Source organism: Pelecanus crispus, chromosome 1 (assembly GCF_030463565.1).
Source record: "Pelecanus crispus isolate bPelCri1 chromosome 1, bPelCri1.pri, whole genome shotgun sequence".
Lineage (NCBI taxonomy): Eukaryota > Metazoa > Chordata > Aves > Pelecaniformes > Pelecanidae > Pelecanus > Pelecanus crispus.
Genome location: NC_134643.1, coordinates 116,037,486 through 116,064,714, shown reverse-complemented (window position 1 = coordinate 116,064,714; position 27,229 = coordinate 116,037,486).

The window sequence follows — 27,229 nt, the reverse complement described above, 5'->3', positions numbered from 1 at the left end:
GAGAATAATCCTGGACTGTGGAGAAAAAAAATCTCGAAGTTTAAGTATTTTTCTGGGCTTCAGATATTTTCAGCTTTTTTTTCCCTTGAAAAATCTCTATAATGTTTATTCACTAGACTAGCAACTCCTCATACCTGATTGTTTCTTTCTACACCCTCTGCAGTCTTATTCTTTAACACCCATCTCTGCAAGCAATTCAGTTTGTTTAGAAGTATTAAGAACAGTGTGTTGCCAACACGTATTAAATGGACCAAAACATCTCATTTTCTCTTCATTTTCTTATGTCTGTCATTATTACCAGTCTCATACTTAGCCTGGACCTTTTTTATAGCTTGGGAGCTCTTTTTGTGTATTTGCATTTACTACAATGGGATCTTGGCCCGTAATTAAAGATGCAAAAAACTACAGTAATATAGGTGATGGTTAACACTAATAAAACAACCATTCCCAGAAATAGGTACCTCTTGCAGGATCATAAGAGAAGGCTAGAAAGAGAGAAACATAACTGTTCATAGGTACAAGACTTAAATCAAAGGTGCTCTGAGATACTCAGATATTATGTTCTATATGAAGAATGCGCAGGGGCTAAGAGAACATCGTAGCTTCTGTTGTATCACTAGTACACACTAAAGTGGTTTGCTATCATTTTAACATACAGAACATAACCACTGAGAATTCTTCCAGCCTTGAGTTTCTGAGCAAGCCACATTTATTGCCTGATCAAATATTGATATGATGAGAGGTCATGCTCTTTTCTGAAATCCCATTAGTAACCTGGGTACTGTGGCAGGGGGAACTCCAGCATTATTTTTAAACTTGACCACTTCAGAAATTCTTGGCTAAGATATCTATAAATAATACATATCTCAGGCCCAGCCTAAAAACATCAAAATCACTCTGAGATGCTGGTCTTGACTAAAACCAGATTGTGAATGGTGGAGAAGGTGTGATTTGCTCAGACTTCTTTTTCAGGACAGCTCACAGCATTATGGAACAGAAATGCTGATGACTTTCAGATGATCTCATTTGAGAGTTAATGTTCAAAACTGACCTTCCCAAACCTGACAGGGGAGATGAGCCCGTTGAATATTAACCAGCTTCTGAAGTATGGGCAGGGACTGCTGGGGGAAGGTCTAAGGATGCAAGGGATTGTCATCTTTGATCACAGAGTTTAAGGCTGAGTAAATGAACAGGAAAAGTAAAAAACAAATTGCCCGCTAGGCCAAGGACAGGTTTATTTATTCTACAGGCAGTGCGGAGCATGGTGCATTATAAGCGTGTTTAACAGGTTGCTTGGGAACCATCTCAGACTTTTATAACATGATATGCCAACCTTTTCTCAAATTTGTGCAATACCAGCCTGGTTGCAGCTGTTCCAAGGGCTCCTTATCTTGCCTTTCCACCTGGTCTATGAATGCAGCAGTCATTAACAACTTTACTGACCCCATGGCTCTTGCTACTAATGATAACTAATAATAAAGTTAATACGAACATTCAAAGTATTATTTGTTCTAAACACAATACCATCTATGCTCCAGAGGAATGAGAGGTCCTATTTTACAGAGCATTATTGTCACAGTCCGTTTGAATATCTCAAATTTACAGGACAATGTACTCTGTAAATTAAGCTTTATTTTATGAACTCATTAGCAAAAATAAAACCAAACAAGACAGTGTCTCAATTCCCTTTGTACAGACTAGTCTGACACCTGAATTCACTAATTAATTATTTCTTTAATTCATGAATTCTCTTGCAGGTTCTTTAATTCCTAACTCACGTCTACAAGCAAAATGGTTCCCTAGCCGACAGTGGGAGTGCTTATTCTTCCTCCTCCTCCCCTGCATTGCTCTGGGAAGCATGAAAGCCTCAGCAGCCTGGCTGCTGTTGGATCCGCTTCAAAAGCTGTTTTGGGTAAGCTGGTGTATTTATATCTTCCAGCTTGGAAGTTTCATCTATACCATACCCATTAGTTAGTGGATTCTGAAGAAACTTCCAGACAATTACTATGCAAGAACGTAGAAGGTGATACCTGCAGGAGACAGCAAGCTGCTGGTGATAATGGCTGCATAGTGACCTCTATCCCTTCCTGTCCACTGTGTCTGGCCAGCATGTTGCTCTGGCTTTGACCTAATGGTGCTCCACCCAGCATACATCAGGCCTCAGCATGAGCTGTGTGTTCGGCCAAAACCGAAGCAGGAGCTGAGTGAACAGAGTTATGCAGTCACGAGGTGTTTCAATAGCCCAGATCCTGGAAAGAGAGAACTTGCAGAGTTCATGTTTTGAATATGACTTAATGCAATGTAATGGCTAAGTAATGTAGAGAGCAAGAACATTCAGTCAGGAAAAGAGACTAACAAAAAAAAAGTGTTAGTCAAAAAAAAAGAGGACCATATTTCTCTGGGAAAATCATCTTGAATTTTAATGGAAACAAAAGTGGTGAAAATCTTCGGTGAAAACTGAAAATATTTAAGTGGAACACTTACATACAAAATCCAGGGTCTTGTCACGCTGAAACCCTGACTGAACTGTGAAGATATGATTGACCTTTTCCAGAAGTTGTATCAAATGGCATAGCTCATTCAAGTCCTGAAAGACCAGAAGATTGCCAAGAATGCTAGCTTAAAATGTCTTTGAGATCCATCATTTAGATATGTGCACATCTAACATAAACCTTACTAATTCTGTATAAACCTAGATTTTGCTCGTTCTGTTCAGTAACACTAAAGCCTGTCTTCCATGAGTCACCGACATTACTAATATTATCCATCCACCTGGACATCTTAATAAAGAAAGATAGCAAGTTATTTTGATGAGACTTAATTCTGTGAATGTAGATGCAACTGGCATTGAAGATCATTAGACTATTCAAATACTTGTGTGCTAGCTTGAGTGATCTGCTTACCAAGGTGCCCCTAAAGAATCACTAGCCAAAGAAACCCAGCAAACTCTACAGCATTAGTGCACTTATATTTACACTGTCATTACATTTCCAGAAAGAATTTGTGGGGCAGCTGGGGAAAAATGTCTGAAATCCTGTAGCTGGTAGACTGTGCTAAATTTGTAATTAATGTAAAAATGCCCATCTGGCAACCTTTGGCTTTTCAGATAGTTAGCAAGTGTGTATCTCAGAAAGTATATCATATCCTTCATTATTTTGCACGAAAAATGTAGGTAGTTGTTTGTGAACTTTATCATGTCACGTGACCTTTATGTTGTTAATGATCTTTGGAGTGGGGATTATAAGAGAAGGTACTTTATCAGAGGATAGCTCAATAATCACCACATCCTTGCTGAGTGCCTGAGATAACATTCCTGGTTTTACTGCAGTGATAGACAGTTTTTTTCTTCCAGTGGTTCCCCAGTTAAAGTACCATACTTTCCAAAGTCTAGTGGGATAAGTGTTCTATCTTACATAATTCTATTTTCTGTGCCTATGGATTGAAATGAAACAAAATGAAATGAAAACTTCTAAAAATAGGCAAAGAGATTGATGGTCATTATAATGCTTTCTCTATTCAAATGAGAATTCAGAAGGACATTCTGTTCTTCTGTAGACCACATAGGAGGGCCTATATCTAGTAAATTAGCCTCAAATGCTTTGGAAGTGTCTAAAAGATCGCCAGATAGCCACTTCAGCCTCTTCAAAACCAAAGCCATTTTAGAAGTAATATTCAAATACAGTATTCTGTAACTGAGGTATCGTAATTGACCCAGGAAATTCTGACCGAGAAAATTCTGACCCAGAAAAGCTGGAATGACAGCTGGTCGATGACTGCTCAGAACTTCTGTGACAGGAGCTGCAGGTCTCTGCTACCATGGGTAATGCCATCATACATTTTCTTCATAGACTGATTACTTACCTTTTTAAGACAAGTCCACTTTTGCCATCTCTTGACTATATTTGGAAGACCCTCTCACAGAGTAATGTCTATGCTTGTTAAAAACTTTCTATTGATTTTAGTGTGTACATATTCACAGACAGTTTGTACCTGTTTGCATTTATATGGGTGAAAGATTGTTATTTTTCCTGCAATGGCCACAGGCTGATCAAAGTAAATATTTTTTATGTAGTTAGTGGTAGCCCAGTGAGTGATCTTCCTATGAGAGAGGGGGAAGACTTGGAGTTGTTCATTGCATGATTTTGGGGGTAGGAAGAAAGAAAGGGGAAGGGGAGAGAAAGTTTTGCCAAGTTAGTGTCCTTTTTTGCAGTCTGAGCTAATTTATTCTTCTAGATTCATTACTGACTGTACATGCTAAATCTTCTCTTCCAAAGATTTGTTAAAAAAAGGTAATGTAACATATTATTTTCCATATGTACATCTTCTGGATCCACTGATGGGAGTAGCCTGACTGGAAGAAAAGCTGTTCCTGCTGCTTTGCAAAAGGTAACTAATTACAGTGGGTTTAAAAGATATAAAAAGATTTTTTTTCATTCTACTTCTAGCTCTTAACTTTAGCAAAAAATGAGCTTATCAATATAAAATCAGGTATCTCTGGTGTTTCTTCAGTTTTTCTTCTGGTTTCTAGAAAGCATTAGAATGAGTTGGTGTTCTAATGATTACTCCAGTAATCAAACCAGATGTCATTTATATTGGGAACAGAATATTTTCTTACTGTAGCCAATGAAAAATTATTTTATAACAAGCCCTGAATATATTATCGTAAAGTGTACATTATATTTAGAGATAGCACAAACAAAAAATGGCACAGTCATTACTAGGTGAGCCTTAGGATAACCTCACATAACCCACCAGAACTGTCAGTAGTATGTTTTTCTTATAAGAGTTATGTGCTTGTGCAGGGCTGGGCCCGGCTGGGCTGCCCTCGGCCTGAGCGGGGCTGAGCTGGGTTTACCAGGCGCCCCGTGGCCAAGTGCCCATGGCCCAGCCTGGCTGAGCTCCAGCTCTGGGAGTGCCACCGGGGAAGGGGCTGGCAGCCCCAGGCAGTGCCTGCCGGACAAACGGCCCTGGGGTGATACTGGGGGGCTGCAGGGGCAGCTTTCACCCCTTCCCTAGAAGCAGGAGGGAGGGAGCAGGTGGGGAAAAGAAAATTCACCATCGGCATCAGTCTCCTGAGAAGAATTTGGGATGCTGATGTCACCCTGCATCCCTCCGCTTTAAGAAAACTGTCACCATTGACCCTAGCAGCCAGAGGAAAGATGAGCATAACACATAAGAGGCATAGATAACTAGAGGGACCTTTCCAGTTATCCAACAGAGAGTTACAGCTTCAGTATCCAAAGCCTTTAAAAAATGGCAATATGAGCAAGAGCAAGTGCGAAACAAGAAACAGCTGTGTAGTCAGAGTACAACTGGATTCACTTATCTTTGAGAAATTGTCTCTAGAAATGATTTTTCAAGCAGCAATTTAATTTGGCAATTAAAATCAAAAAACTAACTAGGGCTACTAGTTCACAAACAGGTCATCCATTTTCTAGTAATCAATACCCTTTTTTGAAACCTTTGTGACTGGATCAGAGTTTCAGGACCATAACTCTTTCCCCAGGACAGCTCTCATTCTGTTCTGCCCAGGAATAATGATCTACATAGAAATCTCCTCTGTCATATTCAACCTTGTTTCCCATCTACCACTGTTGATGAGCTTGGTTGTACTTTGTTAAGAATCCTGTAGAGGAGACCACATTAAATTGTGCATAAAAACCCCACCATGCTGGAGATGTTACCATCTTAGAAAGCCTTCTGGGGTATTTCTGGGTTTCCTAAACAAGGTTCCCATGAAGAAACAATTTTGAAGCTTTATTTTTCAGTGCTGGAATGCCTCAGTGATTATAATCCATTGTACCCCCCTTCACACATTTAAAGTTGATAAAATAGCAATATTTACACAGGTAGTGGTAAAGCAGAACCTAAGAAATGCTTGCCTCATCTTCACATGCAGTACTGAAGGCGAGAATTAATGCTGCAAAAAAAGTACCTCTGTTTCTCTGAGTAAAAAACACTCTAGCTTTTACCCCTTTTTTTATCTTTCTTAAAATGAAAGATTTCAACAAAAATAATCTGAATTAATTCTTGTTAGTATGTTACTTTGTTTTCAAGGATTTGAATAGAAAGTCAGTCTTGCAGATACATAGGTGCATGCATTACTGACAGTTTCATACCCAAGGAGTTCATGCAGCCATCTGGAATGCATTTTTTTTCCTGATCTTTTTATGAAGATGCAATCATTTTATCAAGAAGCAGAATTGTTCTCGCATAGCATATGTGATCATCAGTTTCCAAGTGAATGAAAGAACCAAGTAATTTTGTAATTACTCAGAGACCAACACGTAATACTTAAAGCATAAGTGGAACAATTTCTGGTAACTGCAACTTTTCTCAGAAACAAAGTTTGTTTGCAGTAGTTTTCTAAAATTTCATAACTAACAACAAAACAGAACAACAGTGCTCTGGAGCAGGGAATCAAGGCTGTCACTTTCAGAAATATACTTCATTGTTAAATTCTTCTATTTTGTGTAACTCAAGCTGAGATCTATTATTTCTATCAAAGTTGCATAGACTCAATATAGTCAAAACCAGGGTGAAACTGTAAATTGTTGAAGCATCCCCAAAAAGCTTACATGTGTAATGTATAGCTGCCTACCCACTGGTTAATTAACTACATCCAGAACATAGCTTACTGTGGGAATGTTTCTGTGCATTTTCCCGATTCTAAGCTGTTGGTGCAATACTAGGAACAGCAGTAAAGGTGCTCTTTTCAGAGTTGCACCCTGAAACCCACGTTTGTTATGCGTGTCCTTTCTAGCTTCCAAGTAGCGGAGGAAAAAAAATGATTCATGAAGAGCAGCACTGCCCTCCGGTGGCCAGATTAATCCTTCACAGAGGTAAGGATTAGTTTTTCCTTCAACACCTGGAAGAGGTTTATTTGAAAAGCAGTGCCTAGAACAGTACTGCCAGTAAAACATATATGCATGGGATTGAAATTTCCAAGTTAGAATTTGAAATATGAATAATGAAAACCTTTTTTGTTGTTGCTGGAGTTTTTTACAGAAATCTGTAAAATATTTCTATGCAAGATTAGAAATCACTGCAAAAGAAAAGTGGAGTAAATTTGTCTTTAGTAACCTATAAACACTATAGTGTCAGTAAAGATGAGTTCACTTGCTTCATGTCTCATTCACTGTCTCATGAGTTTTATTCACTGTCTTGTGAGTTTTCAAATCTGAGATGAAGCATTTAATGGCTTGCCACTAATCTGTTTAGAATAAAATATTCAGCTTTTTGAGATCTTAATCTTTTAGTCACTGGCCAAAACACAGTGGACACTAGCTCAGACAAATGGCAAAAATATTCCTATTTGAAGCTAATGAGAAACAAAGCAGGAGAATAAAATGTGTATATTTTAACTTTGCATATACACAACTATGTTTCCATAGAAATAATGTTGCTAAGCAGTTGTTTCTGCTTAAATGTAATCCTTATGAAACCTGTTCACAGGCATTCTTCCAGTTACCAGACCACTGATGGCAGCCTTCTGAGAATGAATTTTCAAAAGCTTTGCATCCACCTTGCAAAATTTTATTATGAGAAATTTTCATATAAAACAGAATCAGAAGTCTACTTAAGTCAAAACATCTGACTGACCCAATCTACAACCTCTGCTATCCTAGGAAAAAAAAATGAATGAGATTGTTCTGAGTCAATTGTTCTTGAAATCTTCATGTTCTAACTTCTTTGTTTTCCTAACAACTCTGTTTCATTTAGGATGCTTACAACTAGTTGGAGCATTTTTTCCATTGTTTTTTGGATGTTTGTCCTGGGAATTGAACCTGCAGTGATAGATTTGTGGTTTTCAGCCAGTTCTTTCCTTCTGTTTGTAAATATATTATTACATGATAGTCCTTCCGCAGTCATTTAGCATTTGTATTTTAAGATTCCTTTAGAGAGGTGTTTTGGATTTTTTTAAATACCTTAATAAAAAGTTCCTCAGAACCAGTTAGCCGAAAACATCTAATTAATCCAAACTACTCTCTAACCTGTTTCCCCCCACCATATTTCAGGCTGAGGCCTTTACCCACTCTTGTTAATATTCACTTCTTTAGCCATATGAACATGGCTGAAATTTCTAATAAAGGAGTAATATTTACTCCTTTGCTCTTTTTATTGGCACATAATCCCTTACAAGTGTATTTTTCAAGCTCTAACATCGCTGGGTAAAGAACTGGTTGGGTGGCCGAGCCCAGAGGGTAGTGGTGAATGGAGTTAAGTCCAGTTGGCAGCCGGTCACGAGTGGTGTTCCCCAGGGCTCTGTTTTGGGGCCAGCCTTGTTTAATATCTTTATCAATGATCTGGATGAGGGGATTGAGTGCGCCCTCAGTAAGTTTGCAGATGACACCAAGTTGGGTGGGAGTGTCAATCTGCTGGAGGGTAGGATGGCCCTGCAGAGGGACCTGGACAGGCTGGACCGATGGGCCGAGGCCAACTGTATGAGGTTTAACAAGGCCAAGTGCCGGGTCCTGCACTTGGGTCACAACAACCCCATGCAATGCTACAGGCTTGGGGAAGAGTGGCTGGAAAGCTCCCTGGCAGAAAAGGACCTGGGGGTGCTGGTTGACAGCTGGCTGAACATGAGCCAGCAGTGTGTCCAAGTGGCCAAGAAGGCCAACAGCATCCTGGCTTGTGTCAGGAATAGTGTGGCCAGCAAGAGCAAGGAGGTGATTGTCCCCCTGTACTGGGCACTGGTGAGGCTGCACCTCAAATACTGTGTCCAGTTTTGGGCCCCTGAATACAAGAAAGACATTGAGGTGCTGGAGCATGTTCAGAAAAGGGCAACAAGGCTGGTGAAGGGTCTGGAGCACAGGCCTTATGAGAAGCGGCTGAGGAAACTGGTGTTGTTTAGTCTGGAGAAGAGGAGGCTGAGGGGAGACCTTATCGCTCTCTACAACTGCCTGAAAGGAGGTTGTAGTGAGGTGGGTGTTGGGCTCCTCTCCTAAGTAGTTAGTGATAGGACGAGAGGAAATGGGCTTAAGCTGCGCCAGGGAAGGTTTAGGTTGGATATTAGGAAAAATTTCTTTACGGAAAGGGTGGTCAAGCATTGGAACAGGCTGCCCAGGGAGGTGGTGGAGTCCCCATCCCTGGAAGTGTTCAAAAAACGGGTAGATGTGGCACTTCGGGACATGGTTTAGTCTAGTCTACCCTTGATTGGTTTAGAGTGGACTAGGTAGTGTAGGTTAATGGTTGGACTGGATGATCTTAAAGGTCTTTTCCAACCTAAATGATTCTATGATTCTATGATTCTATTTACCCTTATATGGTCTCCCTGGCTCCACAGAAATTCCTCAGAGGGAGGATTTTTACTCCCCTTGTTCTTCACTTAGAGACTGACTTGACTTTACCAGATCTATGCCAGTAGTAAGACCGATGGCATTCCTGACTGTGACATGAACTTGTGTTTCTTGTCCATCTAGATGCCATCTGGTTTACATCAAGAAAAAATAAACAAACACATTGCATATGATCTTCATTTTCAGACAGATCTTTAAGTCTGCCATTATCATATCACTGTCTCCTAGTACCTTAATTTTCTTGACAGATTTCCACTCCCCCCTGCCCATCTTCTCAGAAGATGTAAACTCATACTTGAAATTCTTATGCTGCAGCATCCCTTTTCTTAGCATGTTCTCTATTTTAATTTATGTTCGATGCACATTATAGACAGGATTAAGCAAAGTATGATAGAACATGCTTAGCTTTAAGCATATGTTTCCATGCTTTACTGAATCAAAGCTAAAATTATGAATCAAGTTTCATTTTCTCTTGATGATTTTCCAAATGTTGTGGCAATATGTTTCCCCCAACAACTAATTTGTTTACTATTCATGAACGTGCAAGAGATTTTAAAACTGTTCTCAAGTTGATCATCAGCTCATCCCACCTAAACACTTTTTAAAACATGGGACTAAACTTCACTGGTTTTTAAGTAGACTGATCAGTCAAAATAATGTAGAGACTTTTACTGTGGCTTAGCTTCTTCTTAAATATTGACAGGTGTTCAAAAATAAGATGACACTTTTATAAATACAGTAACTGAATGATATGCATTACATTTTGTTATAAAATTACTTTACAGGTTTTCTAAATGGAATATGTATTTAAGAAGTTGTATTTGGGTATAGATTTGAAATACCACTGAAATCTGGGATATTCACAGTGAATTTAGATTTTAATTAACTTCTAGAAATGTGTAATGCAGTGAGATTCAACTGCAAGTATGATTTTTTTATATATTTTTAAAATATAATCACCATTCTGTGATCTCCTAGGGCTTGCTTCACAACCAGCTGATATCAGTGATGGCAGCAATGGTGATGTCAGTGAGAGTGTCCCCATTTGAGTGGGCTTTGGATCAGGCCTATCAACGACAATTTCCAACTATGACCAACTGGATTTTTAGAGTTAGTTGACATAATTCTTAAAAAAGCAGTGGGCTATTCCTAAAGAAACAAATGCACTACAACCCTAAGCTTAGCCGATCCTTCCAGATATTAGAACAGGTAACCTAATTTCTGTTATCTGTCCATTTTGGGTGATAAAAGGGACATATCTACTTGCTATCTAAATGCCAGTATACAAAAAAAAGACCTGATGAAGCTGAATCCACAGCTCTAGGAAAGAACATTTTTGTTCTATTGTTCTGCAAAATTGCAAGAGGACTAAAATAGCCTGAGGATGATTATAAAATGAATTATCCTTAGCTGCACTTTCCCTTATGGCCTGATTCCAAAGCAAAGCACTTTCCTTTCATTCCCTATAAATATCTTTTCCTGTCATCCCCTGGTTTATTTTACTTTAGGGACATGATCAGCTTTTATCTGCTTTTAAAGATCCATTTCTGGTAACGGCATTTGGAACCTTTTACCTTCACTATCTCTTTAGACTTTTTGTGCCATGAAATTTGGGTTTTTCCCTTGTTAGTTTGCTGATAGTGAAAGCTGATTCATCAGCCTCCTTGATGTTTCCCATTGGGCACCAAGAGATGACCAGGCAAAAAGCCAAGTCTGAATAAAATCAACACAGAGACAAAAAGAAATTCAACAATGTTGGTTTTTCCTCAACTTTTCATTTAGCTAGAATTACATATTGACTCTACAAAGTAGGAAAGACAGAATCTCCAAAACCACTTTATTTAACAACCGAAAGCTAAGTTCTCCTTTACTGTGGATGGAGGACACACTCAACAATTAGTTTAGTCACTTTGCATACTGTGATGCCTAAGTTCAAGGGGGCAATGAATGATTCAGGGTGCTTGCAGGGCTGCCAGGCCCTGGTTCCCTATATAGTCCACTGAATTGATTCTGAATATAGATCCTGAATTTATCTCCTTTATCCATGCTACTTAACCTATGTATCTGTTCATCAGCACCAAAATCCCCTGAATCAGCTGCCTGGATACACTTTGATGCTGGTAGGCAGTACCAGGAGGCCATGTGCTATGTTCTGTGAGCAGTTCAGTGACACGGAGTGAAGGATTAATGCTCTCTGAGCTCTCTTCAGTCATGTCTGGCATAGCTGAGCCAGTGCAAGGAGCACAATTTTAATCTGATACAGCCTGGTTAAAAAAAAGAATTAAAAAAAAAAAAAAATCTCCTTTAGAGAATCCAGAAAGCACTTAGAAACCATAAAAAGTTGTGTGACTCAGAGAAATATGTCTGGGGTGCAGTTCATATGGGCTTTACCTAAATCTGCACTTAACCCTTATGAGTAATAGAAGGACATCATACATGGTCTTAGTACAACCAAAAATAAGCTGTTTCTCACTTACATTGAAAGACAGCTTAATATTCTATTACATATTATCTTTGGGTACTGCTTATGTTACAGAATGAAAAATTATGCCAAGAAAGGTGTAAAAGAGACAAGAAAAGTTAGATTAAAACAATTAATAATTTCTTGGAGAATATTAGATTTACAAAGTGAAATAAGGGATAATTTTTCATTAACATTTAATTTTATGTTCATAATTTCTATTTATTAAAGATTTTTTAAAAGTTCATGTCCACTTAAATTATAATCATCACAGTATATATAACATGCTATGAAAAATAAACACATTGATCAGAAATAGATAACATTTGATAAAATTTCTAATTTTGAATTGGTGTTAAAGACAAAAGCATACTATCACTGAAGTAACTGTAATTATTAACTGGATTGAAGTAATTGGGGTATGAATAAGAAATAATAGAAAATGAGAAAGTAAAATTTGCATACAGAAAATTTCAGGAAAACATTTGAAGCTTTCTGGTGTGTATTTTTCTGGGAAAACTCTCTGAATTTTTAGTATACGTGATAATGAAGAGAAATGTTTGGAAACTTTCAGAAGGTCTTGGAAAAGTTCATTTGACATTCCAGGAGCCTAAAATCTGTGTAGATTAACCATTCCTTATAAAAGAGGGCTTTTCAAAAGATATATCTTGAGGTGTCTGAAAATAGGCTGCTGTCAGGCAGGTTCCAAAATCATCACTACCGAAATGGTGTTCAGTGAGCACAGCGTACATGCTACAGTCAAGTGTCTGTTTAAAATCTGTAGTATCAGCTTCACTGTGCAGTGAAGCATCACTATGAAAGTTAAACAGAAGAGATGGTCAGTGTAACCACTGTAGCGCAATGCAGAAATCCTGGTGGTTCACACAGTAGTATAAAACCTCATCACTGAGAATCAAAAATCTTGTTTTCTAATCATGGAAGAAGAAAATTATGTTTTATTTGTCTGAGTTAAAATAAGAATAATGTGCAAAGAATAAGATTCAACAATAAACAAAGTGGCTGCCTCCAGATACCTAACGTGTTTTTCCCAAGGGGTGGCAAATCAATCAAGGAGTGGGATTTTTAACCAAGGAAAGACTCTGAAATTGAAAACCAAAAATGTTTTAGTTTGCCAGAAATGTTAAATCCTCTTTTGCAGTTGCAATAATGTGCAGAAGAAAAGTCACAAGAGCTAAAGAGCGACTAGTAAGTAGTTCTCTTTTCCAGAACAAGGACCAGAACTAAAGGTTTTGGTGCAACTTCCTGAGAAATGAAATTTAACTCTGTTGCTTAACAAATTATGAGTAACATCTGACATACGTTAGTCTTAACACTTTGGATTTTAATGCCTTAGAGCACATACCAGGCAGATTTTTTTTTTTATGAAGTCATGGTAAGGGCTATACATAAAGCTGGAAAGTGTATCACAGTGAGTACATGTAAGTATATCAAACAGCCTATGGGGCAGAGAAAGGAAGCATGGGGTGAACACAGATGAAAAACTGTGTAGTTTTTGTTGCAATCGTAACTATTCCACTCTTCCATGTACTGCCATATTCAATATATGAAGTTATTTTATATATATACATCAGTAGCTTCCTATGTGAAGTGTGGATAACATAGGTTAGCAAATTATCTGGCAGTAGAAGAGCAGCGATAAACTAGCTAGCATGTATAAATTGTATGATTAAATATTAAGAAAAGGCAATCTGTAAGACAGAAAGTACTAATTCAAATTATGAGTAAAGGCCCAACATATAGGGCATGAAATTAAAAGTGCATTTTAATAACCAAAGTGCTGAGTAAGATTACATAATGTTTCTGTACTATAGTGTCATAGAAGAATTATCTTGTCACATCATATATGATCTGTTTTAGTCATGTTAAGTGGTAAGGAAATGACATAAAAGAGAAGAATTAACCAAGCACCATCCACTTGTAACTCTGTTTCATTTTATCACGGGATTTTTATTGTGAAGTCATACATTACTCACACTAAAACTGTCTGCTGTTTAGGTTCAGATAAACTCTTCTGTTTATAATGCATTTCCCCTTCCAGCCCAATCAGAAATTATTTTTCATATTTTGAAGTCTGGGAATTTTCTGTTTTAACTTGATATAATTAGTTCTATTTTCAATACCTTTTGTAATGAATTTTTGTAATGAATTATGTAAACTAATGGATAGAAAGTGACAGTGGAGAAAAAAAGCCCTTAAACATGGGCAGATTAGTGCAAAGTAAGTATACAGACTATGATGAGCCCAATATTCTCTGCTAACTCTTACACCCTTTGCCAGCTGTTGCAAAAATGTAAATATACCTTTTCATAATTAGTTACTAAAAAATACAATTGAGAAAAAATTATTTTATCTTAATGAATGTTCCTGTAATTTAGAGTTGTACATTTGAAATTACTAAGCACCAGTACTTTACTGGTTCTGCTGAATAAGTAAAATACAATTTTAATTGATACATTACTTTCCATGGTAGGCATTTTAAGGAACCTAACAATTAATGAAACAACCCTGGTCATGTGTCAATACAATTGAATCTTATGTCTAATCATAGAATCATAGAATGGTTTGGGTTGGAAGGGACCTTCAAAGATCATCTAGTCCAAACCCCCTGCCATGGGCAAGGATATCTTCCACTAGATCAGGCTGCTCAAAGCCCTGTCCATCCTGGGGCATCCACAATCTCACTGGGCAACCTGTTCCAGTGTCTCACCACCCACATCATAAAAAATTGTGCCTTATACCCAATCTAAATTTACTGTCTTTTAGTTTAAAACTGTTACCTCTTTTTCTATGACTACAGGCCTATTAAAAAGTCTGTCCTCATCTTTTTTATAAGCCCCCTTTATATATTGAAAAGCTGCAATAAGGTCTCCCCAGAGCCTTCTCTTCTCTAGGGCTGAACAACCTCAACTCTCTTAGCCTTCTTTCATAGGAGAGGTGTTCCAGCTCTATCATCATTTTTGTGGCCCCGCTCTGCACCTGCTTTAATAGGTCCATGTCTTTCTTTTGCTGGGGACCCCAGAACTGGATGCACTACTCCAGGTGGGGTCTCATGAGACTAGAGTAGAGTAGAGTAGAGTAGAGTAGAGTAGAGTAGAGTAGAGTAGGGAAATCACTTCCCTCCACCTGCTGGCCACACTTCTTTTTATGCAGCCCAGGATACAGTTGGCTTTTGGAAGAGATAAGGGCTATAATTTTATATCAGAGGAAATAAAATCTGCACAAAGTCCAAAAATTATCATCTTAGGAGGCAAAAAATTCACGCAGCAGTCAACATTCAATCAATTCCAGTTTCCTTATTGAATGTTTACAGTGTGCAGACTGTCTGGAAGAATATGTATGTACATACACACTAACTGATTAAGTCAGTCTCCTTAAGATCTGCCAACTGTTAGAATTAATGCATATGGTTACTGAACCAACCAAGTCAAAAGTAGCTTTTCTAAATCATGGATGTAGATATCCATCAAGTATGGATCTGTGAGGTCACTTCCTTGAACTTGTGGGAATGATCATGCTGTGCCTTTTTGACTCTGAATTCACTAAATAAAAACGTCTTGAATAATAAGAAGCTTCCTGTAAAATTGCACTGTTTATAGTATCTTCAGCTTTTCTTTTCTATTCTGCATAAAGTTTCTAGTCCTGAATTTTCATCTGGTATTTTTAGAGGAACACAGTTCAAGCGTAGGACTCAATTTTCAGAAGAGCTCCATCTTTTAAGTGTGAATATGACATATGTTAGGTCCTGTGTAAAGTCTGAAAGCAGGTTATGCTGTTAGATTAATATAGCCATAGTCTGCTGTTTGAGATCCCAGGGTATTCTGGCCCATCAAAGGATGAGTGGAGTACAACTGACTGTTAGCCAAGTCTTCCTCCCTCATTTGCATCCTACAAAACTTGCATTTCTGTTCTCTTCAGCTGTCTGCCAGCATCCAAACCTACACTTTTCATGAAGTTTTAGAGCTAAGAAGTGTGCCATCATTATGGCTTTAGGTCAGTAAAGTGAGTTGTAAAAGTAATAAACAGAAGGAGTTTTGCCTATGTGTTGATTTTTATTCTTTTTTTGTCTTATAAAGCCACTAAAACATGGTAGGTGTAGTTGGTTGTGCTTTAGACAGGCTCTTATTTTAATCCAAATTCTAAATTCCCATAGGCAAATGTTATCCGCCTATGGGAAAAGTACATTTGCCTCCTGGTTTTCAAAGGCTGAAGAAATATCTTCATTTAAAAAAAAGGTGAGTTCAGAGCTGAACTGATAAACTCTAGTATATCACTGCTAGCTCCCTGAGCCCTTTCAGATAAGCCCCATCTGGACTAAGCAATTTAAGAACCAGAAAAGGAAGGTTAAAGAAAGCCTACCCCCCCACCGACGAACAAGAATGCCAACCTAGTACCAACAGACAAGGAGAAGGCGGAGGTACTCAACAACTTCTTTGCCTCAGTCTTCACCGGCAACCTCTCTCCTCGCCCCTCCTGAGTCAATGGACCAAAAGATAGGGACCAGGGGGGTAAAGCCCCTCCCACCATAAGGGAAGATCAGGTTTGAGACCACCTGAGGAACCTCAGTGTACACAAGTCTATGGGACATGATGAGATGCATCCCAGAGTCCTGACGGAATTGGCTGATGTAGTCGCCAAGCCACTCTCCATGATATTTGAAAAGTCATGGCAGTCAGGTGAAGTCCCTGCTGACTGGAAGAAGGGGAATGTTGTGCCCATTTTTAAAAAGGGAAGAAAGGAGGACCCTGGGAACTACCAACTTGTCAGCCTCACCTCTGTGCCTGGGAAGATCATGGAGCAGATCCTCCTAGAAGCTATGCTCAAGCACATGGAAGACAGGGAGGTGATTCAAGACAGCCAGCACGGCTTCAGCAAGGGCAAGTCCTGCCTGACCAACCTAGTGGCTTTCTATGAGGGAGTGACTGCATCAGTGGACAAGGGAAAAGCAATGAATGTCATCTCTTTGGGCTCCTGTAAAGTGTTCGACACAGTCCCCCACAACATCCTTCTCTCTAAATTGGACAGATATGGATTTGATGGGTGGACTGTTTGATGGATAAGGAATTGTCTGGATGGTCACATCCAGAGGGTTGTGGTCAATGGCTCGATGTCCACATAGAGACCGGTGACAAGTGGAGTCCCTCAGGGGTCCATACTGGGACTGGTGCTATTTAATATCTTCATCAATGACATAGTGGGATTGAGTGCACCCTCAGCAAGTTTGCAGATGACACCAAGCTGAGTGGTGCCGTTGACACACAAGGATGTCATCCAGAGGGACCTGGACAAGCTGGAGAGCTGGGCCTGTGTGAACCTCATGAGGTTCAACAAGGCCAAGTGCAAGGCCCTGCACCTGGGACGGGGCAACCCCTGATACCAATACAGGCTGGGGGATGAAGGGATTGAGAGCAGCCCTGAGGAGAAGGACGTGGGGGTACTGGTGGATGAAAAGCTGGACATGAGCCGGCAATGTGCGCTTGCAGCCCAGAAAGCCAACCGTATCCTGGGCTTCATCAAAAGAAGCGTGGCCAGCAGGTCGAGGGAGGTGATTCTGCCCCTCTACTCTGCTCTGGTGAGACCTCACCTGGAGTACTGTGTCCAGCTCTGGGGCCCTCAGCACAAGAAGGACATGGACCTGCTGGAGCGGGTCCAGGGAAGGCCACAAAATGATCTGAGGCTTGGAGCACCTCTCCTACGAGGCCAGGCTGAGAGAGTTGGGGTTGTTCAGCCTGGAGAAGAGAAGGCTGCGAGGAGACCTTGTTGCGGCCTTTCGGTACTTAAAGGGGGCCTATAGGAAGGATGGGGGCAATCTTTTTAGCAAGGCCTGTTGTGACAGGACAAGGAATAATGGATTTAAACTAAAGAAGGATAGATTTAGACTAGACATAAGAAAGAAATTTTTACAGTGAGGGTGGTGAAGCACTGGAACGGGTTGCCCAGAGAGGCAGTGGAGGCCCCATCCCTGGCAACATTCCAGGTCAGGTTGGACGGGGCTCTGAGCACCCTGATCTGGTTAAAGCTGTCCCTGCTCACTGCAGGGGGGTTGGGCTGGATGGCCTCTAAAGGTCCCTTCCAACCCAAAGCATTCTATGATTCTATGATTCTAAGAACAGTAGAAAGACTAAGTTTTGTATTTTGTAGTAAAAGTTTGAGCTATAGGGTATATCCTTTTTGTTTCTTATGTTACAAACCCATAATAAAGTCATGCATTATCATTTAAAAGCTTTCAAAAGGCTAAACAGAAAGGCCTATTTCCTCACATAAGCTTAAAAAAATAAATCACTACAATTTTAACAGAGTGCAAAACTCGCTCATCTCTGTGTGCTGCTGACTCATAAAATCAGCTTTCCAACATACCATACAGAACTACAATAGCTCATTTTCCAAGAGACATGGAATATATCTTGCATTTTTTTAATTAAATTTGCTCCACAGTTGTACAGTAAAATGCTTCAGTGCTCTTCTAGTCATTGGCTAAGTTAAGGCCAACTTTGCAAGTGCTTTACTTATTAAAATTTGGCGATAGGCTTTGTTCCTGTGCATTACTCATATCCTTTACTTGAAACATTTTAAAAGATAAAAGATATAACATGAAGCCTATATGATGTTTTCTTTACATCTGTATCTATTTCTTGCTATTTTCTTCTTTCCTTTGGTTGACAATAGCAAGATCAATCCCAAGTAACTGGGTAGATTTTACTCATGCAACATCAGATGTTTTTTCATGTCAAGCTATTCAGTCACCTTTGCCTAACATTTCTCTTCCTTCTATAATGATATTTCTTCCAGTGCAAGCTCTGAACTGTGCAATTTCTTCTGTGAAGACCTGAACCACTTTCCCTTGATCTTTCTTTTCCCTGTTTTAGCTGGTTTTACTAGTAAATTTTGTAGTTCTTTTTTTTCCTGAGATACCTATTTTTTCATTCTCATCTTTCTCACTAAAATTATTATCATTTGTATTCAGAAATACCCATAGCCTCCATGTGTTGTATAACCTGAAAAAAATACCCAGAAGAACAAACATTCAGTAGCAAGATCAGTCACTATCTTGAAGGTGCGGAATGCTTCCTTTTATTTTCCCGCATTTTTTTTTTGCCTAGCAAATTACATCCTGGAAAAGAAAGCTAAGCAATTGCTGCCTATTGTCTGAAATCAGTCTTGTTTGCTTTTATTATGGTAATGTCTAGAGATGTTGTGAGTGAGATGCTATCTTGCAACATTCTGTGTCTGTCATGATGTCAGAGGTCACAAAATTACTTCTATTCAACTTTTTTGTTTCAGTGTCAGTGAGGTTTAAGTACATATTTGCAGATAGGTGTGAGCTTATGTGCTCTTCTAAATTAAGGTCTTAGGCTCTGCTTCAGCAATCTAAAAAAACCACCCATGTAGGTGTATAGTGTAATTGTCATGGCCACACAGTTCTCTGCTCACAGCACATGTGATTAAATGCTGAAGTCTTTGCTGAAAAATTATACTGAAGGTAGAATGTACACAACTGTAGGCAGATAACTGTTGTTCTGAATTCATTAGAAATGGCATGTATATGCTCAAAAAAGAGAGATATGTCTCTGCAGCCCTAATTAATAGTGGGTAATGTTTGAGTAGATACTGGATTACTAAGCAAAAAATACATTTGAAGGGACTTTTAATGAATGCTTGTAATATATACTTTTTTTCTTTCTTTTAAAAATATACAATTTTAATAATTTATTTTTATCACGCATGTATATATATATATAAATATTTCCACACAAGCTTAGTGAAGTGGCTTACTACCCAACAGTACAATGGTTAAGAAGTTATTAACAAAAGCGAATCCTATCCCACAATGGATAGCATAGGGATTTTTCAGAAAACTAACAGAGCTGTAACCTCCTCCACTCTCTCACTGCAATATGCACTCAGAGTCAGAATGTTCTGCTAGTTTTTCATTCTGTGTTTGTTGAGTATTTTTTTCCTAGTTGTGGTTAGTCACCTAAAGGCAACTTCAAATTTTACATCCTCTAAGTTATGAATACTTCAAATTAAGGGTTTATATCAAGAGGATCTGGGGGTACAGAAGATAACTTAAAATTACTTTAGCCTAGATTCATTTAAATCCACTTTAATAAACAGATGTTCTCATAGCTAATGGAAGTTGATTATTGCCTAGGGAAGGAGGTAAACAAATCCAGGTAACTGAAAAGGGAGTCAATGGGTTGAACAAAACAAACTCTAAGAAAAATATTGCTAAAACTGTGGTCTTAGCATTATGTGTTCACTCTGCTCATAATGACAGACAGTGACTTAATCAAATTCCTGTCTGATGTGAGATGCATAAAGCGGAATGCAGAAAAATTCAAGTAATGTATACTTTGTAAAAACCACAACAAAAAAACTAAAGAAAAAAAATCAAGTCTGTTCTCTCTACTCAGTAAGCTGAAATTATCTCATTTTCTCCTGCAAGACTGTGCAGTAGAATAAAAAAAAAATTCCTTTCTATGCAAGAAAGGGGCTCCAGTGAAAGAATATGCCATATGAACAGAAGCTTTCAAATAGTACTGCAATTTCTTGCAACTTTTAGTTTTGGTTTAATAAGAGAGGGGATATGATTCTTCCTTGGGTACAGTAATGGGAATACAACCCTAAATTCAGAGTTTGTAATAGCCCTGCTTTTTATTTTCAGATGGAACAAGAACTCCCACCACCCCTTGATGAAAGAAAGAGTGCTGAAAGCCACAGGCTTGGGAAGGACTTCTAAATGAGAAGTGCTCATTTAAGGGAGCAGCAATGTGGCATCCTCTCTGGGGCTCAGCCCTCCCAGAGGAGCATTTCTTCCACCTGGCTTGCTATTGTCCACTCTGTCCCAGGCTGAGTGGCTTGTAGCAGTTATTTTCCATAGTTTCCTACTCCCTCCAACCCCGATCCCAAATAAAGATTTCCAAAAGGCTTTCTAAATAGCATAACAAGGAGAAGTTTCTAATCATAAGAACTGCAGCTATAATAATGCCGTTAACTATCAGCCTCTACCTCCACTGCGCTCAGATGCCCACTGCTGCTACCACCATGATAACAGAAAGCAATGAAAGTGCTCTTTGGTCTTCACCAGCTGTGCTAATGGAAGAATGCTTCCAGTTGCAAATACTTCGCTCCACTACCTAAAGCTATCTTCACCTGTGCCGCTCTCTCAGTAGCACATACTGGCCTGCATGAAAGATTTCTAACTAACCCCCTCTGGTTTTTGTTTGAGCGTTTTGTTGTAAGGTTATGGGCATTTCCTTCTTTGTTTTTAATATGGACTTGATGGTGAAATCAACATTTTAGGCTATGACTTCCCAGAAAACAGCTTTTGAGCTTGGTGATTGCAATAGCTTGAGGTGTGTAGATTTTACTTTAATAAAAGTGAACATGAAGTGTTAGGCATATTAAGACCATATGTATTTCCTCAGATTCCTACTCTGACACATCCAGACAGGAAGAGGAGGAAATATTTGGCTGCACTGTATTACAATGATATATTTATAAGACTAGGGTCAATATTATATTTTTTAATCTGTTTTCTGCATCCTTTTTCCTGAATACTGCTAAGATTATGGGACCTTCTGTTTGAGTTCATTTGTCTTCAGAGGCTGAAACTGTCATGTGTGTTATCATGTGAAGAGAGCCTGTAAGCCCTTGCTAAGCCTCTTAACAGTCTATGACAGCATGGAAAATAAAGTTAAATGCAACCAGTTATAAGCCAGTTACTACCCAAAACTATGAGCAATACCTAACAAACCTGCCATTCTTTGCTGAACAGTAGTTCAGCAGAATCTGGTTTTACTCTCAGGGAAAATACAGTGTTTGATGATTATGTAACATAAGTTGCACATACAGTATGCTAATCTTCTCTTTGGTAGCAGTGTGCCAATTAATACAAAATACAAAGTCTTTTTGTTGAATACTATGATCAAATATGTGAAGCTTTTTTTAACATGTGAAATACAGTTGATGTGTTTCAGCTTTTTTGTCTCTGAAAATGGAGAATACATTTCCATTAATATAAAAAAAATTGAGTATCTTATAGTCTATCATATACTTTATTCCATAAAGCAAATAAGATAAAGACCTTTTTTCTGTTCTAGTACAGATTTACCAGAAGGAGGATGAGGTAGACTTTGTGTCCCTTCATAGCATTCATCTCTTTGAACTACTGTGACATAGTTTCTTTATCAGCTGAAACTGTATACATGTTGTAATATGTATTTTACTAGTATACTAACTACTATACTAGTAAAATTCCTTTCAGAATTGTTAAAAATACATCTCCACATGCAGTCACAGAAAGCTTTATTTAGACCAAATTTCTGGATTCTTGTAGAGAACAGGAAGTATATATGTTCTTCCTTCATCCACAATATCAAGATTCACAGATTTCAGGTCTTTTCCTCTCGCAAAAGGAGAGCATATGGACTTACAAAAAACTTCTTTGAAGATGAATGAGTATTCTGCTTGTTAAAGAAATTTAGGATCAGAGCATGTGTGATTAATAATTGTCGTCTTCTGATTATTGTGAATTGTATTCTGTTAATTTAAGCCCTAATGTCTAAGCCAAAATTAATTTGTCAAAATAGCTATTTGAAGGGACTATATCTCCTGTTTCATTCAGGAGATACAGAGCTGAGACTACAAAAATGAGAGATCTCATGGAGAAGAAATTTGATCCAGGGAGTTGTATGCCTCTTTCTTTCTTTCTTTCTTTCTTTCTTTCTTTCTTTCTTTAACCAAATATTTAACTTCTGTAGTCTTGGGCATTTTAAAAATTTAAAATCACACAACTCTCTACTGTCTTTATTAAGAGTATTTACTTTTACCTGTTTCTTTGGGAAAAAAAGTTATTTAAAATTAATTAACAAAAGGAGTCCTTCAAATGCTAAGCAAAGCAATTAAACAGAGTTAGACTGTGAATACAAGAATATACTGTTATTCTTTGTAAAAAATGAAAACAAAAACTTATTAATTCAGCTTTAGGAAAGGATTGGTTTGGTTATTTGATTTTCTCTTTCCCACATCCTGCCCACCGTCCACTGTGGCAGAGTACGAAAAGGAAAAAAGGACAGAAGAAGAAAGCTTAGAGGCAAATGAACAGGAAAAGTGGCATAAGGAACATACTTCAGAAATAAGTATTTTTCGACAGAGTCTTGAAAAACACACTTTAAAAATTTCAGAGCTTTTTGAAGGTGAAATAATTTTAAGTAGAACAGTCATATATTTTCACAAAACATCTCTATCAAGTCTGACAGGGTCTACAAATTAAGAAGCAGACATACTCAGTAAATTGAATATATTTTGCAAATAAAGAGTATCTGTAGCACTTCAACAATCTGCTTTTCAGAAGTTACTGCTATCTGGTAATGTTTGGTTATTTTCTCTATATTACCTTTTGTTGCACACCATAGAACTGATTTAGAACTTATTCAGAGTAAGACATTCCGGAAAGTTAACTTCAAAAGAAGTCTTATTTCATTTTTCAGACCAAATCATATCTAATACTCTGAAAATTAACAAAATGTCCTGACTTATTTCAGCCATGATATGGGTCTGGGCCACCACTTTTACCTGCAGGCCTAGTAGACGTTAGTGTAGGAGAATGCAGAAAATTCTATCATGCAATCATTTCTACACAGTGGATAATGATATTCTTCAAACATTACCGTTGTTATTCCACAGTCTTTGTTATCTTATACAAAATACTATAAAACAGAATAGGGAAGTAGATTAACAGTAGCTTAGCACATATAAGCACCACAACATTAAGTACCCAACAGGTATCTTGTGCCAACACAGCATTAGGTTAGGCTAACTGGAAGCGAAATGGTCAGGAAATACTAGAAATATCAGAAAGACGTGAATTGGAGCTCTCCACAGGTAAAAAGGTCAGAATAAACAGCCTAACTGCAAAGTAGCCCATAATTTACAGCCTATAAACTTATGTGATTCCCTATATAGATTTAGGTAGTTTTATATAAGTGCTTAAGATAATAAAAGAAAGATCTGGCATGACAGTATTGGTCTGACCTTGAGATTTGTTAATGCAGGGGTTCATACCTTCTTGAAACTTCTCAGAACTGAGCTGTTAGTTAAGAGTTTCCTCCCTAGGAGGTTAAAATTCCCTACTACCTAAGTAGGGTTAATTGTTAAAATAATGACTTTTATATTTTAACTTTTTTCCTCTTTTTTTCTTGTCATTTAGTACCCACAGTGTCACCAACTGTCACCAATGTGTATGCTCCATATCACTGTATTAGATGTAATGGTTATCATATCTATTTCACTGTTACTTGTTTACTCAGTACCTTACATCACTAGATTAAGTAATATTCTTATTATGTATTGTACTGGGTCTGGCTGGGGTGGAGTTAACTTTCTTCACAGCAAGCTGTATGGTTCTGTGTTTTGTATTTGTGGCTAAAACAGTGTTTCTAGGTCACTAATATTTTGGCTATTGCTGAACAGTGCTTGCACAGTGCCAAGGTTTTCTCTTTTTCCCATTCTGAACCCCCCCAGTGAGTAGGATAGGGGTAAGCTAGGCAGGGACAGAGCCAGGTCAGCTGATACAAATTGGTCAGAGAGATATTCCATGCTGTATAACATCATGCTTAGCCATAAAAATACTATAAATATTTGTAACTAATCTTACCTGGGAGATATCATAGAATCATAGAACCATAGAATCGTTTAGGTTGCAAAAGACCTTTAAGATCATCCAGTCCAACCATTAACCTAACATTACCAAGTCCACCACTAAAACAATTAAGGGGAGAGTAGCAAGTTCATGTTTCCTGGCTTGGTGGCTGGATTATTTATAATGAAAGTAAAAACTAGGAATCATTAAGATTGGAAAGGATCTCTAAGATCATCATTCCAACCATCAACCCAACACCACCATGCTTACTAAACCATGTCCCAGAGTGCCACGTCTACCCATTTTTTGAACACTTCCAGGGATGGGGACTCCACCACCTCTCTGGGCAGCCTGTTCCAATGCTTGACTACCCCTTCCGTGAAGAAATTTTTCCTAATATCCAATCTAAACCTCCCCTGGCACAGCTTGATCCCATTTCCTCTCGTCCTATCACTAACTAATTGGGAGAAGAGCCCAACACCCACCTCACTACAACCTCCTTTCAGGTAGTTATCAGGATATCCTTGAATTTTTCAAGGATAAATATCCTTGAATTTTTGTAATTCTTTGCTACTGTTTGGAAGTGGAAGTGTCAACAAAAGAGCAATGGCACCTCTGTATGTCAAGATAAGTCACTGGATGTGATGTATTTGTCCATATCCAACCGTGCTGCAGAGATGGCATTAATTTCAAGAACGTCACATTCAGGAAAGGAAATTTTGAGCACCTTTGCATAAGCAGATCACTCCTGAACATTTAGGGTCCTGACTGTACGCCTCGCTTTTCCCATGTCCCTCAGGAGCGTGAACTCCACCAATGCGTGATCACTGCAGCCCAAGCTGCCTCCAGTCTTGACATCACCGATGAGCTCAGTTGCGTTGATGCTTTCCATGCAAATGTTTAGAGGTGAACATGTTTCTCATTCTTCACCAGGTCAGCATCATCCAAATTCTGTTGAAGGCTCAGTAAACATGTAAACTTGGGATCATTACTGGACTTGTATTTAAAAAATAAAGCAACACAATACATGTATATAAAGTAGGCTTTTAAAAAACACAAGGCATAAACAACTTTTTCAGACCAATGGTCCATCTATCCAGGTAATCTCATAGGATGCTCTGTCTCTCAGTGGGAGATGCCACATAAGAAGCATATAGAAACCTGGTTACTTCCAAACCTAACAGCTTTTGTTGCCCTCTTCTGTACCCTCCCTAAGTCTATTCTGTTATTCTTCAGATAGAGAGAATGGTAACTGCCCATTCAGCAGAAGCTACACTCAAGATGAGAGTGCCCTAAGGGTTTTAAGTAGCATTTTAAGTCAATTTTAATAATATCCTCTTTATTGTTGCCATTAACCCTCTTAACAGTGCCCTCAATATTTTCTTTGCTCTCCTGGCTCCCACCATGCACTGAAGATTTCAGATTACTGCTAACAATTCTCCCAGGATCTTTTTCCTGATTTATAACTGCTACTCCCAACTTTAGCATCATGCAGTCTTATTTTAGATATTTTTCCCCCCTAGACGTATGGTCTTGCATTTAGCTACACTGAAGGTCACGTTCCACCATTTTTACCCACTAACTCAGGTATGAGAGATCCTTCTAGAGTTTCCTGTCACTAGTGTATCTGACAATTAGCCAAAGCTTAAAGTCAGCAGCAAACTCGGAGATTTCACTTATTCCTCCTTTCTTTAGGTCACTCCTGAAGAAGCTGGACAAAAACCAATCCCAGCATCAGTCCTTGAGGGACTTCATTACACTCTTCACTACCTTGAAAAGTGAGAATTAAGCTCTCCCCTTTCTGTACATAAAACGGCTTTATGGCTCCCCATTAAGGGACCTATCCACCAGTTCTGTGGCAGCTTAGTTTTTTTAATACTTCTTCATGTGGAATCTTGTTAAAGTATTTTGAAAATTGAGATATTTCCACCATATCCCTTTATCTAAATGCCTAGTGACAACCCCACAGCACTTATTTCCGAAATACTGACTTAAATATTCTGCACAACTGTTTCAAAATGACACATACATTTTGTTCATCCAAAAACATACATTCAAAAACATTGACAGTAATTGTTTGCATACTTTCCCTCTTACATTTTCAGATTTAAATCAACAATCGTATATTTGTATCCTTGAGTTTATCTACAACAAAATGACTTTACACTCAGTTTCTTTCAACACATTCTTTTAAAAATTGTTTCCTAAATAATTTTGTCATTGTTACATGCAAAATTTCACATTACTGTAGAGAAATCAATGAGTTCCTTTAAGAAAGAAAAATTGTAATAATTAATGCCTGAATTACTTGTATCTGACAGAAAATATTTTTTGTACATTGTCACACCTCAGTCTATGCATTGTGGTGCTTTTCAAAATTCATGAGGCTTTTTTTACTTTTTTTTTTTTTAAAAATACTTTAGTATTTCTGGTATTTTTTACTTTAGTTTGCAGGATTTTTACCTGGATTTTATTTTTCTTCTAAGTTTCTGGCATGTCCTTCCAACATGTTCCTTAATTTTCATCTCCGTAAATCTAAATCTCACTTTGACAGACTATCTCCTAATTCTCTATATTTTTATTTTTCACTGAGGATTGATCTTTTCAGAGGATGTTATTTATTAGAAATAAGGGGAAAATTCAGCTTGTGTACTTTATTTAGCAAATGGTTGTCTCCATCTCTGTGACTTCTGAATGAGCAGGTGTATTCTGTTGACTTTCCCAGGGGCAGTGTAAATGCTTTTAACAATCCCATCTTCACTGTTTCAGAAGTGTCATGTTCTTCATGCTTTTTTAGAATTCAAA